Consider the following 13,587-nt stretch of genomic DNA (forward strand, 5'->3'; position numbering starts at 1 on the left):
TTCAAATTTTGAAAAATGTTATTTTTTACTCAATGTTATTATTTTTGTTTCTAATGTTCATTTTAAAGTCGATAAATAATATTTATTTTAAAAATTTATAAAAAAAAAGTTTAGAAGTGTTAAAACAAATACATTGGGACTAAAATCAAATCTCGTTAACTTTACATGAATAAAAAAGTATATTTTAATTTTATAGTTTATAATTTTGAGTTTAATTAAAAAATGTTATTTCAAATTTAAGTGTTAGAAAACCTACACTACGATCAGTATACACCGACTTTTATCTAGTTTAATTATCCTCACAAAATAATAGATGATTTTTAATGTGAAGTTTCCTCAATGCAATAAGGAGTTAACTGGAAAATAATGAAAATAATACAAAATTATTGTAGTTTTCTTAATACAAATTAACAAATATCATTTTTATTAAAACATATATCGGGAGTGCTTTAACTCCTACGTGTAAGCTAGAAATTAGTCATCTTTAATAGATCTTAATATATAAAAAAATTAGTTTTTGATTCTTACTAAGTGATATCTTAATTTACTAAAAAAGAATAAGTTAAAAATTGGTATAACACTTTGAAAGTGGAGTGCAAGATATTTTAATTTCGCGCAATATATGATCCATACGTTATATGAGTAATATACTCAATCAACCCATGATCGTATATATCGAACAAGCTTAGTTGACTCACTTTTGGACCAATCTATGGTTGGTTGGTTAAGCCGACGAAGTTACATTAATTCACTTTATCTGCTTCGTTCTTGTGAGGATATATACTTGAAAAATAAAAAATAAAAATGATAGGAGTGATGCTGTAATATTTTTCAAATAGTTAAGAGGGATTAAAGTAATTTATATAGAATGATAGTGTAATATTTTTCAAAAAAATTAAAATAGATTATTATAGAAATAGAAAAAGTATGCAACATTTGTACAATTTCATAAAAACTGAGTATTATTAGTGTAACTTACTTTTTTATATATATATAGAAAGAGGAATTCATTTACTCTAAAAAAATAAGTATTGATAAATGTACTCTATTTAATAATTTATATTTTATATCAAATTTTAGCTATCTAGTCATTGAATTAAAAAAATTTAATGTATTAATTAAGTTTATTAATTTTTAAATAATTTGAATATCATATGATACTGAATTATATGAATTTAAATTAATATATAAAATAATTTTATAATTATTCATTAATTTAAATTAATAAAATAAAATAAAAGAAATTAAATTTATAAAAATTGTATATTTAATATTTATATTAAGAACTTTTAATTTAATGATTAGATTGTTAAAATTTTTTAATTTCATATTATCCATGCTCTTTCGAGTTGTCGTAATGAAGTGTCTTTCATTAAATTTTGTTTTCGTATTCTCTCCATTACTCAATATATAATACTCTTCCCTTTTATAACAACTAGACTTATGCTCATGCGTTGCACGGAAAATAAATTATTATAGTTAATAAATTTTATTTTAATAACTAATATATATAAAATTGTGAAAATTAATTGAACTAAACGTAGCATGAAGAAAAATATCTTAATATATAAATAAAATGAAAATCATAAACGATTAAAAACATCATAATATGAAGTATTAGGAAAACTAATTTGCATTGTGTCTCAGCTTCAAAAATATCAACATCTACAATATGAGCTAATGCATTAATATGAAGAAAATAAATCTTATAATTAACTTAAAAGAGGTGTAATATTAAAATGGTATAAAGATGTAGTAATTCAAATAGAAAGGAAACAAAATTAAATTTTTACCTTATACATTAATTATGTAATGACTCCTGAACACATCCATCATTGAAAAATAAACTTGGTGAAATGGTTGAAAAATTGGTAAAATTAAAACTAAAGTAGACATGTTTTCCTTTTATAATATTATAAAAAAATGCAAGTTACCTATGTGAGAGTCTGAAAGACTTCTTTATGAACTACATTAGTAATAGATGTTGAACCATTTACCTCAACATCACAAATAAGAATTTTCAGACCACTGCGAGATGTGACTCGAGATATTGCGACATATAATTGACCATGTGAAAAAACAGGTTATGGAAGATAGATGGCAACATGCTTCAATAATCGTCCTTGGCTTTTATTTATTGTCACAACAAAGGAGACATTTATTGGAAATTGTCTATGTTGAAATTTGAAAGGAATTCTCTTATATGATGGAATTAAGGACAATCGATGTATAGAAATCTTTTGTCCAATATTGCTGCATAATATCACTTTTGCCTCCAAAACATATTTACCCAACTGAGTTATGATAAGTCTAGTTTCATTACACAACCCAGAAGATTGATCTATATTTCTCAACAATATTATCGGAACACCAACTTTCAATTTCACCTCATGATTTGGAAGTTCAGAAGCAGTGATAATATTAAGGAATTCAGGAGTATAAACATCATTAGGTGTACCTAATTGTCCTTCAATAGAACATGTAACACAAAGAGAATCTAGGATTTGCTGGATTGTAACCCTTTTGCACTCTCTTAGAATACCACATATTGCTCCACATTCTTGGCACTCACAAGTAGGATCACCAATATCGCAATAAATTGTTTATTATTATAAGAAAATAATAAGCATTTGTGTAATAGATTAATGGTTAAAATATGAAACTTAAAATAAAATACAATATTGAAGACATACAATCGGTAGTGGATACACCTTCATGTATACCGTCAATGAGTACATTTTGCTTTGAAGTTCTGATTAATCTATCATTGTTCCATATTAATTTTTGTGGTCATTTCCCTTGTGCATGGTTATTATGATTTGTTTCACATTCTTCGAACAACATGTCACCAAATTCATGGTTTTGATTTGATATGCGATTTGCTCTTTGGTTAGATAATATCTTAACTACAAAACAACAAAACAAAAGGATAATCAAATAAGAAATGAAAAATATAAATATTATAAAATTAAATAATATAGTTATATCAAAAGAAATAAGACTCCATAAATTACCATTTGTGACATTTGACAATGGAGATTGAGTAAATTATTCTTTCATGTATACACCTCTTCTAACAACTCTATTTAAGACAGTGTTAGATCGACGTGTATTATGTGTGCTATCATTGAATGAAAAAAAAAAAACCTTGTAAATAAATTTCTCCATAAATAATTTTGAGAAATAAACAATATATCAAAAAAATTTTGGTTAATACTAACCTGTTAAATTGACAGTTGTTACATCAGAAGATTGAGACATATTATTTCATAGGTGCAACTTTACCAAATAATAGTTTATCTCCAGCAAAAGAGGGGGAAACATTTTGACTGTTGGCGCCTAGTAATAATGATAACAAAATATGAATAATCATTAATTTTCAAACATATAAATAGAATGAGACATCTTTTACAAAATTTAATTTTACCATTAGTAATATCCAACAATGAAATACTACATAATTCTACTTGATTAGATGCACTTCCTCTAATAAAATTATTTAGATAATGTCCACGGGAATGATCACTTAGAATATTATTTCTTGTAATCGTAAAATACACACTCATATATTAATTACATTTTAAAGTGCTTTATATAATTAAATACTTTGATAGAAAAATATTTCTTATTGTTAATATGTAACATTGAGACATATTATCACTCACCATTAGTGACATTTGAATGACACACTCTGACACATTTACTGTAATTACAATATTGAACATTTTCACAGGATGATTTTGAGTTATTTCATTTTTTTTATAACATTATCATTCATAACATTGTTTGTCTCTAAATACTCAAAATCTGAATAAACTAAAGAAAATGTTAAATATCTATTATAAATAATTTACAATGTTTAACATTGAAAGAAAATTTAAGAAGTTCGACCTGTCAATAAATAAAATTATTTATTTATTTTCTTAAATGAATCTCGCTTGGGAACCAAATCTAAAATGACAATATTACCGGGAGGGTATGCAGTGTACTAATAGAAGCCAAATGCCCACCTGTTAAGTTCTTTTTTTCCTTTTAAATTAACAATTAAAACCTTCTAAACAATCATAAATAGTTATACAACAATCCTTTGTCTTTTCAATATGAATCAAAACCATAAACATTTAGAAAACTATAGTTTGGCAAGCAAATAAATGGTTAGATAATTTAAAAATCACATGCACGGTATATGTTTGGCAGTAAATAAACGAGGCAATGAGATCTTTACCATTGAAAGAGAGAAAAAAAATCATATTGAGAGAAGAATAGTCATAGAGTAAGAAATATATATACAACATAATTTTTCAAAAAAAATTTCAGTACATGTATGAGGCATAACCTCTGAGGAATTTGTTTGCAATGGATTCTTAAACTCTAGCAGTCTCCACAATCTTATTATACGAACTCTTATCTTCTAGTCAATTATTATTCCCGCCGCAATGTCCTTTAGTAATGTAAACCTCTGAACCATGTCCTTTAAAAAGAATATGAAAGTAAAAAGGATAAAACTTTTAATAATATTTTCACTAATCATATTTTTTTTTTTTGTGAAGATGACAATTTCAAATAGAAGCAAAAACAAAAACTACACTATCCAACAATGAAATTTATAAATGTTATAATTTATGAAGAAAATAACCTCTTCATCCACAAAAATCATCTCCAAGGAATTTGTTTGCAATGGATTCTTAAACTCTGGCAGCCTCTACAATCTTATTATACGAACTCTTATCTTCTAGTCAATTCTCCCCACTGCAATGTCCTTTTGTAATGTAAACCTCTTAGCCATGTCCTTTAAAAAGAAGATGAAAGTAAAAAGGATAAAAATTTTAATAATATGTTTACTATACATCAACATTAAAATAACCAACCTTTAAAATTAAAACTTCATACAAGTTTATCTAAAAATGATTTTCCTATGATTGATAGAGAAAGTGTGATTCCTCATATTAGAAGTACAAAAGTACCAAAATGAAAAAGTGGACAATGTATATATGGAGAGAGTATTTTTAGAAATAGGGAGTATGATGGAACTAGACAATCAGAATGAAGTTTTGAAAAGAAAAATGCTTTAAAGATGAGAGGATAGTTGAAATCAATTGGCATTGAAAAGCTACAACTAATACATAGAAAATAGATATCCATAATTGCTTCTCTGAGTAGAAGATAAAATGCAAGCAATTTGATAGGAAACGTATAGAGCAGAGAGGGAGAGGAAGAAGTTTTCTTTTATATAAAGTAAAGAGAAAGAGGAAGGATTTTTCTTATGTTCAGAATTTATTAAAATAAATAAAAATTCAGAATAATTATGATAAGATAAAATTACATAAGTACCCTTATTTTGAACGGGAAAAAAGAATCACAGACTTCCTTCCTTTTATTATAATAAAGATGACCCTTATCTTCACTTTATTATTTTTATAATTTAATTTATATAAAATACAGAAAATATTAATTTTAAAATAATAGCAACAATATAATTGTTTTCGTACGAGTCTTTTAAGGTCGTTGTGTGAGAGCTATGTTCATATAAATAAACTCATATATATATATAATATATATATATATATATATATATATATATATATATAATATAATATAAGTTAATCACCTATATTTTATTCGTGTAAACATTTTACATTCGCAATCAATTACATCTTTTAATAGTGTCATGTTATTTACTTATTTAATGATAAAAAAATAAAAAATATAATTGATTGTTAGTATAAAAAATTTTATACTAACAATATATCGATGATTAACTCATATAATATAATATAATATATATTCAATACTCTTTTATCCGAATGTTATATGTAGATATAGGTCAAGTTCCACTTTAGATGATTTCAAAGGGTTGCAGAATTTAATATCTACAGTTAATAGAGTCAATGTATTAGAATTTTCCATAAATTCGCTAGTAATAAGTGAAACTTTAAATTGAATTAAAGCAGTATATGAAGGTCAATAGCCAAGTTGAGACCTTGGTTATCAATTATTGGTGCATATTAATGTATCAATAAAACAGTGTTTTTTTCCGTCGCATTATATAAGTGTTGCGAGTGTTTTTTTTTACTAAGAATATTCTTCGTTATTATTTAAATTATTCATTTTCTTTATTTATTTTTTAATTAGATGCTAAAATTATTAAGTTTTATTTCTCTCTGTAGAATATTTTAATACATACAATAATGTTTGCTGCTATAAATATAATTTGAAATTTTGTGTCACGTGTTTTATAAGCTTGTTGTAAAGAAAAATTCCGTTGAATCTATTTTTATATATAAAAGAGATTCTTTCTTTTGACGCATTTATTATTTTTGACAATTTCAAACTTATACAAAAATCGTGTGAATCATATGATAATAATTAATAAAAAACGTAAAAGTTTTTTATATATAGAAGTTTAATTTATTCTTAAAATAGCCTAACTGCACACTACTTCTATTAACATGTGCATTTAAAAGGAAGACACCACAAAACATGAAGTGTCTTTTTTCACTAATTTATATAATAAAGATAAAATTTAGTAGGCATATATATATTTAATGTAAGAAAAACGAAAAACTTTCAATTAGATTTTGAATAAAATAAATTAAATGTATTTCTCCTATTATAGCTAAAGTGTATAAGTTGATTTTAAACTAATGTGTATACTCTTAGCTTTGTCTAGAAGTTTTTTCATCTATTTTTTTCAAAAATTAAAATGTACGTATAATTTGATTTTAATTTACAAAACAAACCCAGTTAATTTTATCTTCATGAATTTGTTATAAAAGAAAAAAAATTATTTTATACATAAATTAAAACAAATTTTTAGAGAATTTGAAAAAAAAGAGTTTATTAATAATCACTAATGCAAAAGAGGTATTTTACGTCGGTTATTTTGGAATTTTTACCTTGTAAATAAGTCCGACTTTAATGTGGGAAACGCAAATTTACGTCGGATCCACCATGTCTGACATAAAACATCTTCTCCGTCATCGGCGACGTCTACCTCTCCTGCGTCACCGACCGGAAGCCCTAGGTCGGCTTCGAGGCCGTCCTCCTAGCCCTCTACGCACATTAAACAACCTCACGTGTTACTCAACCGCTCTCCATCACCATCCTTGACCTCACAAACCCCAGCATCTACCATGACGCTAAAGCCTCCCCCAACAAAAACGTCGAAGATTCATATATAGGCAATGAAAGTGAAATGAACGGAAGGCTCGCCGGAAATATATAACAACTCACTTTCGCCGAAAACTCAGAAACGCCCTTCACCGGATTCCAATCGGTCAAAAAGATGGAGAATGACCCACCAATGACGAGCCGCCCTTCGCTGGAAGTCGCCGAAGCTCAAAACGCAACCAGAACTCGTTCTCACCTTCGTCGAAAATTGCCCAAACACATTAACCTAGGTCGCGTGCACGAGGAAGACGAAGGCGCGACCAGGGATATAAAAAGGTTTTTACGTCGGACTAAATAGGGGTCCGACGTAAAATTTCAAATCTACGTCGGTTGTGGCTTCTGTCTGACGTAGATTTTAAATTTTACGTCGGACCCTATGTAATCCAACGTATAATAGTTTGACTTATTTTCAAAACTGTTACTGCATCTTTTTTATGTCACTTATTTGTATGTCTGACGACAAATAATTAACGTAAAAGACTGATTTTTCACTAGTAAATTAAATTAAACATAAGCTATTTTTAACTTATAATAAAACTGAATTCATTTTATTATCAAACCTCAAAAGTAATATTTTGTTGCTATTATTGTGATGAAAACTTCAATTGATTTTCTTTAGAAAAAAAAATTCCAGAAAAAATTATTCGAAGTATTTATTCAAACAACAATTATCATATTAGAGTCACTTTTCAGTAAATATTTTTAACTAAAAACTCACATTAACTTATAACTAAACTTAATTAATTAAAAACCAGTTTTTATAAAATACTCCGTATATGGTATACACACATTAATTACTGACTTAACCTAGATAAGTCAAATATGTAATGTGTAGCACTGATATAATTGTAAACTAAAAGAAACACACATTAAGTAAGTAGCCATATACGTGATGTATTTTTTCTTGACCTCTTAAAACAAAATTATAAGTTTTTTATTTTAAGGAATTAAAAGAACTCATCATAAATAGTAGAGCTAAAAGAAAGACACGTATGGTGACAGGGAGACCCCCATACTTTTTGGTATCCTTTAAACATTGATGTTGATTATATACAAGGACCACTTTATATGATAATATATATTGATTATATACAAGGGCCACTTAAATATATATATATATATATATATATATATATATATATATATATATATATAAAGAGATTTATTTATTTTAAAAGTAAATTTATTTTTAAATTTATTTTATTTAATAATTAATATTTTATAAATTTTAATTATCTAATCGTTGAATTAAATTTTTTTAATTATATATTAAGTTGCTAAGTTTTAATAAATTTAAAAATTATCTAATATTTTGTTTCATTAATTTAAATTGACAAATAATCATTAAATAGTTTGATTATTAAAATTTGGTGTAAGTTCTTAATACATAAATTAAGTCGGCAAAATTTTAGAACAATTAAAAATTATTTAATACTCGATTTTATTAATTTAAATTGACGGTTAATTATAAAAATATTTTATACGTTGATTTAAATTAATGAAACAGAATATAAAATAATTTTTTAATTTTTTAAAATTTTGTAGACTTAATCTATGCATTAAGAACTTTTAATTTAACGGTTGAATAGTTAAAATTTGATGTAAAACATGATTTATTAAGTTAAGTAAGTTTAAATAAACTTACTCTTAAACTAAATGGATCTCACATACACACACACACACACACACACACACACACATATATATATATATATATATATATATATATATATATATATATATATATATATATATATATATATATATATATATAATCAAAATAAGAATAACTGTATGAGTTGTATAGACTTTATAATACCAACTACTCGACACCTAATATCCTTGACATCACATAATTTGGCTGGAGAAACGGTTCAACTAACATCCCTTCACCCATGACAAAGTATTAATTTGATCCATACATAATTGATTCCAGTGAGATTCCTCAACCAACATTGCAGGCTATTCAATTCAAGCCAAATTAAATCCTAAACTTGATATGGATCTCGAGTGCTCACCCACTTCCTCAAACCTATATAGCTTTTTTACCCTCCTCGGTCTAGTAGGAAACAGCACTATTGATGTAATTCACATGGCAACTGCACAATGTAGTAATTAATACATAAGGTTACGTACTCATTAATTTCTTGATGGCCAGTGTTTTGCCTTGGTTTAATTCAAAAACATAGATCAAAGTCAAAATTGCGATTAGATTAATTTGTTCCATATAACACATTCGGAGGCTGAGTTAATGTGACACAATAAGAGTAGCGCGCCTTGGCCCCTATATATTTATTTCACCAATGTTAGTTGTGGGCTTCTAGGGTTGGTGCACCCTTTAAATGCATTTCTTGTGGGGTGGGATTTAAATTGTGCATGCTTTCAATACCTCTTTTTTGTACTGACTGTACCTGCATGCCCTACATTTATACACGCAGTTTTGCAGATGTACAACTGCACTGTTTGGAATATTAGGGCTTTGAAACCGTCACTGCTAATGATCCTAAATTTTAATACTTCAGAAACTTTCCTGTGTGTGTGACAAGATATATAAAGGAACCTTACAACGTCACTAAAATAATATAATCATTCATCAGATTGATACCAAAAATTGATATTTCAGTTCATTAACTTAAGATTGAATTTTGATATTTTATCTTGGACGTACTTTACTCGGTTCACCATTATGATTTAGACTTTAGACAACTACAACTACACAAATAATAGCAAGATTATCCCTCCAAGACAAGTCAAACTCTATGTTTCTGATTAGATTTAAGTTATGATAGTAAATGCGCAATAAATACCTTTATAGTTCAAACATATTTCTTTTCAAGTTCTTTGAAGTTAAAGTGCGAGAGGAAAACTCACGCATCTTTATTATAATAAAAAGAAAGAAGTCTGTGATTCTTTTTTTTCGTTCAAAATAAGGGTATTTATGTAATTTTCTTATCATAATTATTCTGAATTTTATTATTTTATTTTAATAAATTCTGAATATAAGAAAAACTTTTCCTCTTTCTCTTTGCTTTATATAAAAGAAAAACTCTTCCTCTTCCTCTCTACTTTATACGTTTCTCACCAAATTGCTTGCATTTTGTCTTCCACTCAAAGAAGCAATTATTTTCCTATGTATTAGTTGTAGCTTTTCAATGCCTTGATTTCAACTATTCTCTAATTTTTAAAGTATTTTTCTTTTCAAAACTTCATTCTGATTGTTCAGTTCCATCATACTCCCTATTTCTAAAAATACTCTCTCCGTATATACATTGTCCACTTTCTGATTTGGGTACTTTTGTACTTCTAATATGAAGCTTCACACTTTCTCTATCAGTCATAGGAAAATTATTTTTAAGTAAGCTTCTATGAAGTTTTTATTTTAAAGGTTGGTTATTTTAATGTTGATGTATAATGAACATATTATTAAAATTTTTATCCTTTTTACTTTTATCTTCTTTTTAAGGACATGACTAAGAGGTTTACATTAGAAAAGGACATTGCAGCAGGGAGAATTGACTGGAAGATAAGAGTTCGTATAATAAGATTGTAGAGGCTGCCAGAGTTTAAGAATCCATTGCAAACAAATTCCTTGGAGATGATTTTGGTGGATGAAAAGGTTTTTTTTCTTCATAAATTATAACATTTATAAATTTCATTGTTGGATAGTGTAGTTTTTGTTTTTGTTTTTGTTTTTGTTTAAATTTTCATCTTCACAAAAAAAAATATAATATTATTAGTGAAGATATTATTAAAAGTTTTATCCTTTTTACTTTCATCTTCTTTTTCAAGGACATGATTCAGAGGTTTACATTACTAAAGGACATTGTGGCGGGGAGAATTGACTGGAAGATAAGAGTTCGTATAATAAGAATGTGGAGGCTATCAAAGTTTAAGAATCCATTGCAAACAAATTTCTCAGAGGTTATGCCTCATACATGTACTAAAAAAATTTTAAAAATTTATTGTTGTATATATATTTCTTCCTCTGTGACTATTCTTCTCTCAATATGACTTTTTTTTTCCCTTTCAATGGCAAAGATTCTATTGCCTCATTTATTTACTGTCAAACATATACCGTGCATGTGATTTTTAAATTATCTAACCTTTTATTTGCTTGTCAAACTATAGTTTGATAAATGTTTATGATTTTGATTCATATTGAAAAGACAAATGATTGTTGTATAATTCTTTATGGTTGTTTAGAAGGTTTTAATTGTTAATTTAAAAGGAAAAAGATAACTTAATAGGTGGGCATTTGGCTTCTATTAGTACACTGCATACCCTCTCAGTAATATTGTCCTTTTAGATTTGGTTCCTAAGCGAGAGTCGTTTAAGAAAATAAATAAATAATTTTATTTATTGACAGATTGAACTTCTTAAATTTTCTTTCAATGTTAAACATTATAAATTATTTATAATAGATATTTAACATTTTCTTTAGTTTATTCATATTTTGAGTATTTAGAGCCAAACAGTGTTATGGATGATAATATTGGAAAAAAATGAAATAAACTCAAAATCATCCTGTGAAAATGTTCAATATTGTAATTGCAGTAAATGTGTCAGAGTGTGTCATTCAAATGTCACCAATGGTGAGTGATAATATGTTCCAATGTTACATATTAACCATAAGAAATATTTTTCTATCAAAGTATTTAATTATATAAAGCACTTTAAAATGTAATTAATATATGAGTATGTATTTTACGATTGCAGGAAATAATATTCTAAGTGATCATTCCCGTGGGCATTATCTAAATGATTTTATTAGAGGAAGTGCATCTATTCAAGTAGAATTATGTAGTATTCCATTGTTGGATATTACTAATGGAAAAATTAAATTTTGTAAAAGATGTCTCATTCTATTTATATGTTTGAAAATGAATGATTATTCATATTTTGTTATCATTATTACAAGGTGTCAACAGTCAATCTTCTGATTTAACAACTGTCAGGTTAATAGGTTAGTACTAACCAATTTTTTTTATATACTGTTTATTTCTCAAAATTATTTATGGAGAAACTTATTTACAAGGTTGGTTTTTTTTCCAGTCAATAATAGCACACATAATGCACGTCGATCTAACACTGTCTTAAATAGAGTTGTTAGAAGAGGTGTATGTATGACAGAATAATTTACTCAATCTCCATTGTCAAATGTCACAAATGGTATTTTATGGAGCCTTATTTCTTTTGATATAATTATATTATTTAATTTTATAATGTTTATATTTTCCATTTCTTATTTGATTATCCTTTTATTTTGTTGTTTTGTAGTTAAGATATTATTTAGCCAAAGAGCAAATCGTAAATCAAATCAAAACAAAGAATTTGGTGACATGTTGTTCGAAGAATGTGAATCAAATCATAATAACCATGCATAAGGGCAAGGACAACAAAAATTAATATGGAACAATGATAGATTAATCAGAACTTCAAAGCAAAATGTACTCATGCTATATGAAGGTGTATCCACTATCGATTTTATGTCTTCAATATTGTATTTTATTTTAAGTTTCATATTTTAACCATTAATCTATTACCCAAAGGCTTATTATTTTCTTATAATAATAAACAATTTATTGCGATATTGGTGATCCTACTTGTGAGTGCCAAGAATGTGGAGCAATGATGTGGTATTCTAAGAGAGTGCAAAAGGGTTACAATCCAGCAAATCCTAGATTCTCTTTGTGTTACATGTTCTATTGAAGGACAATTAGGTACACCTAATGATGTTTATACTCCTGAATTCCTTAATATTATCATTGCTTCTGAACTTCCAAATCATGGGGTGAAATTGAAAGTTGGTGTTCTTATAATATTGTTGAGAAATATAGATCAATCTTCTAGGTTGTGTATAATGGAACTAGACTTATCATAACTCAGTTGGGTAAATATGTTTTGGAGGCAAAAGTGATATTAGGTAGCAATATTGGAAAAAAGGTTTTTATTCATCGATTGTCCTTAATTCCATCATATAAAAGAATTCCTTTCAAATTTCAACATAGACAATTTCGGATAAATATCTCCTTTGTCGTGACAATAAATAAAAGTCAAGGACAATTATTGAAGCATGCTGTCATCTATCTCCCACAACCTGTTTTTTCACATGACTAATTATATGTCGCAATATCTCGAGTCACATCTCGCAGTGGTCTGAAAATTCTTATTTGTGACGATGAGGTAAATGGTTCAACATCTATTACTAATGTAGTTTATAAAGAAGTCTTTCAGACTTTGATATAAATAACTTGCATTGTTTTATAATAACATTACAAAAGGAAAACATGTATACTTTAGTTCTAATTTTACCAATTTTTCAAGCATTTTACCAAGTTTATTTTCCATGATAGATGTGTTCAGGAGTCATTACATAATTACTGTATAAGGTAAAAATTTAATTTTGTTTCCTTTCTA

This window comes from Cajanus cajan, chromosome 6, assembly GCF_000230855.2.
Source record: "Cajanus cajan strain Asha chromosome 6, NIPB_CcT2T_4, whole genome shotgun sequence".
Lineage (NCBI taxonomy): Eukaryota > Viridiplantae > Streptophyta > Magnoliopsida > Fabales > Fabaceae > Cajanus > Cajanus cajan.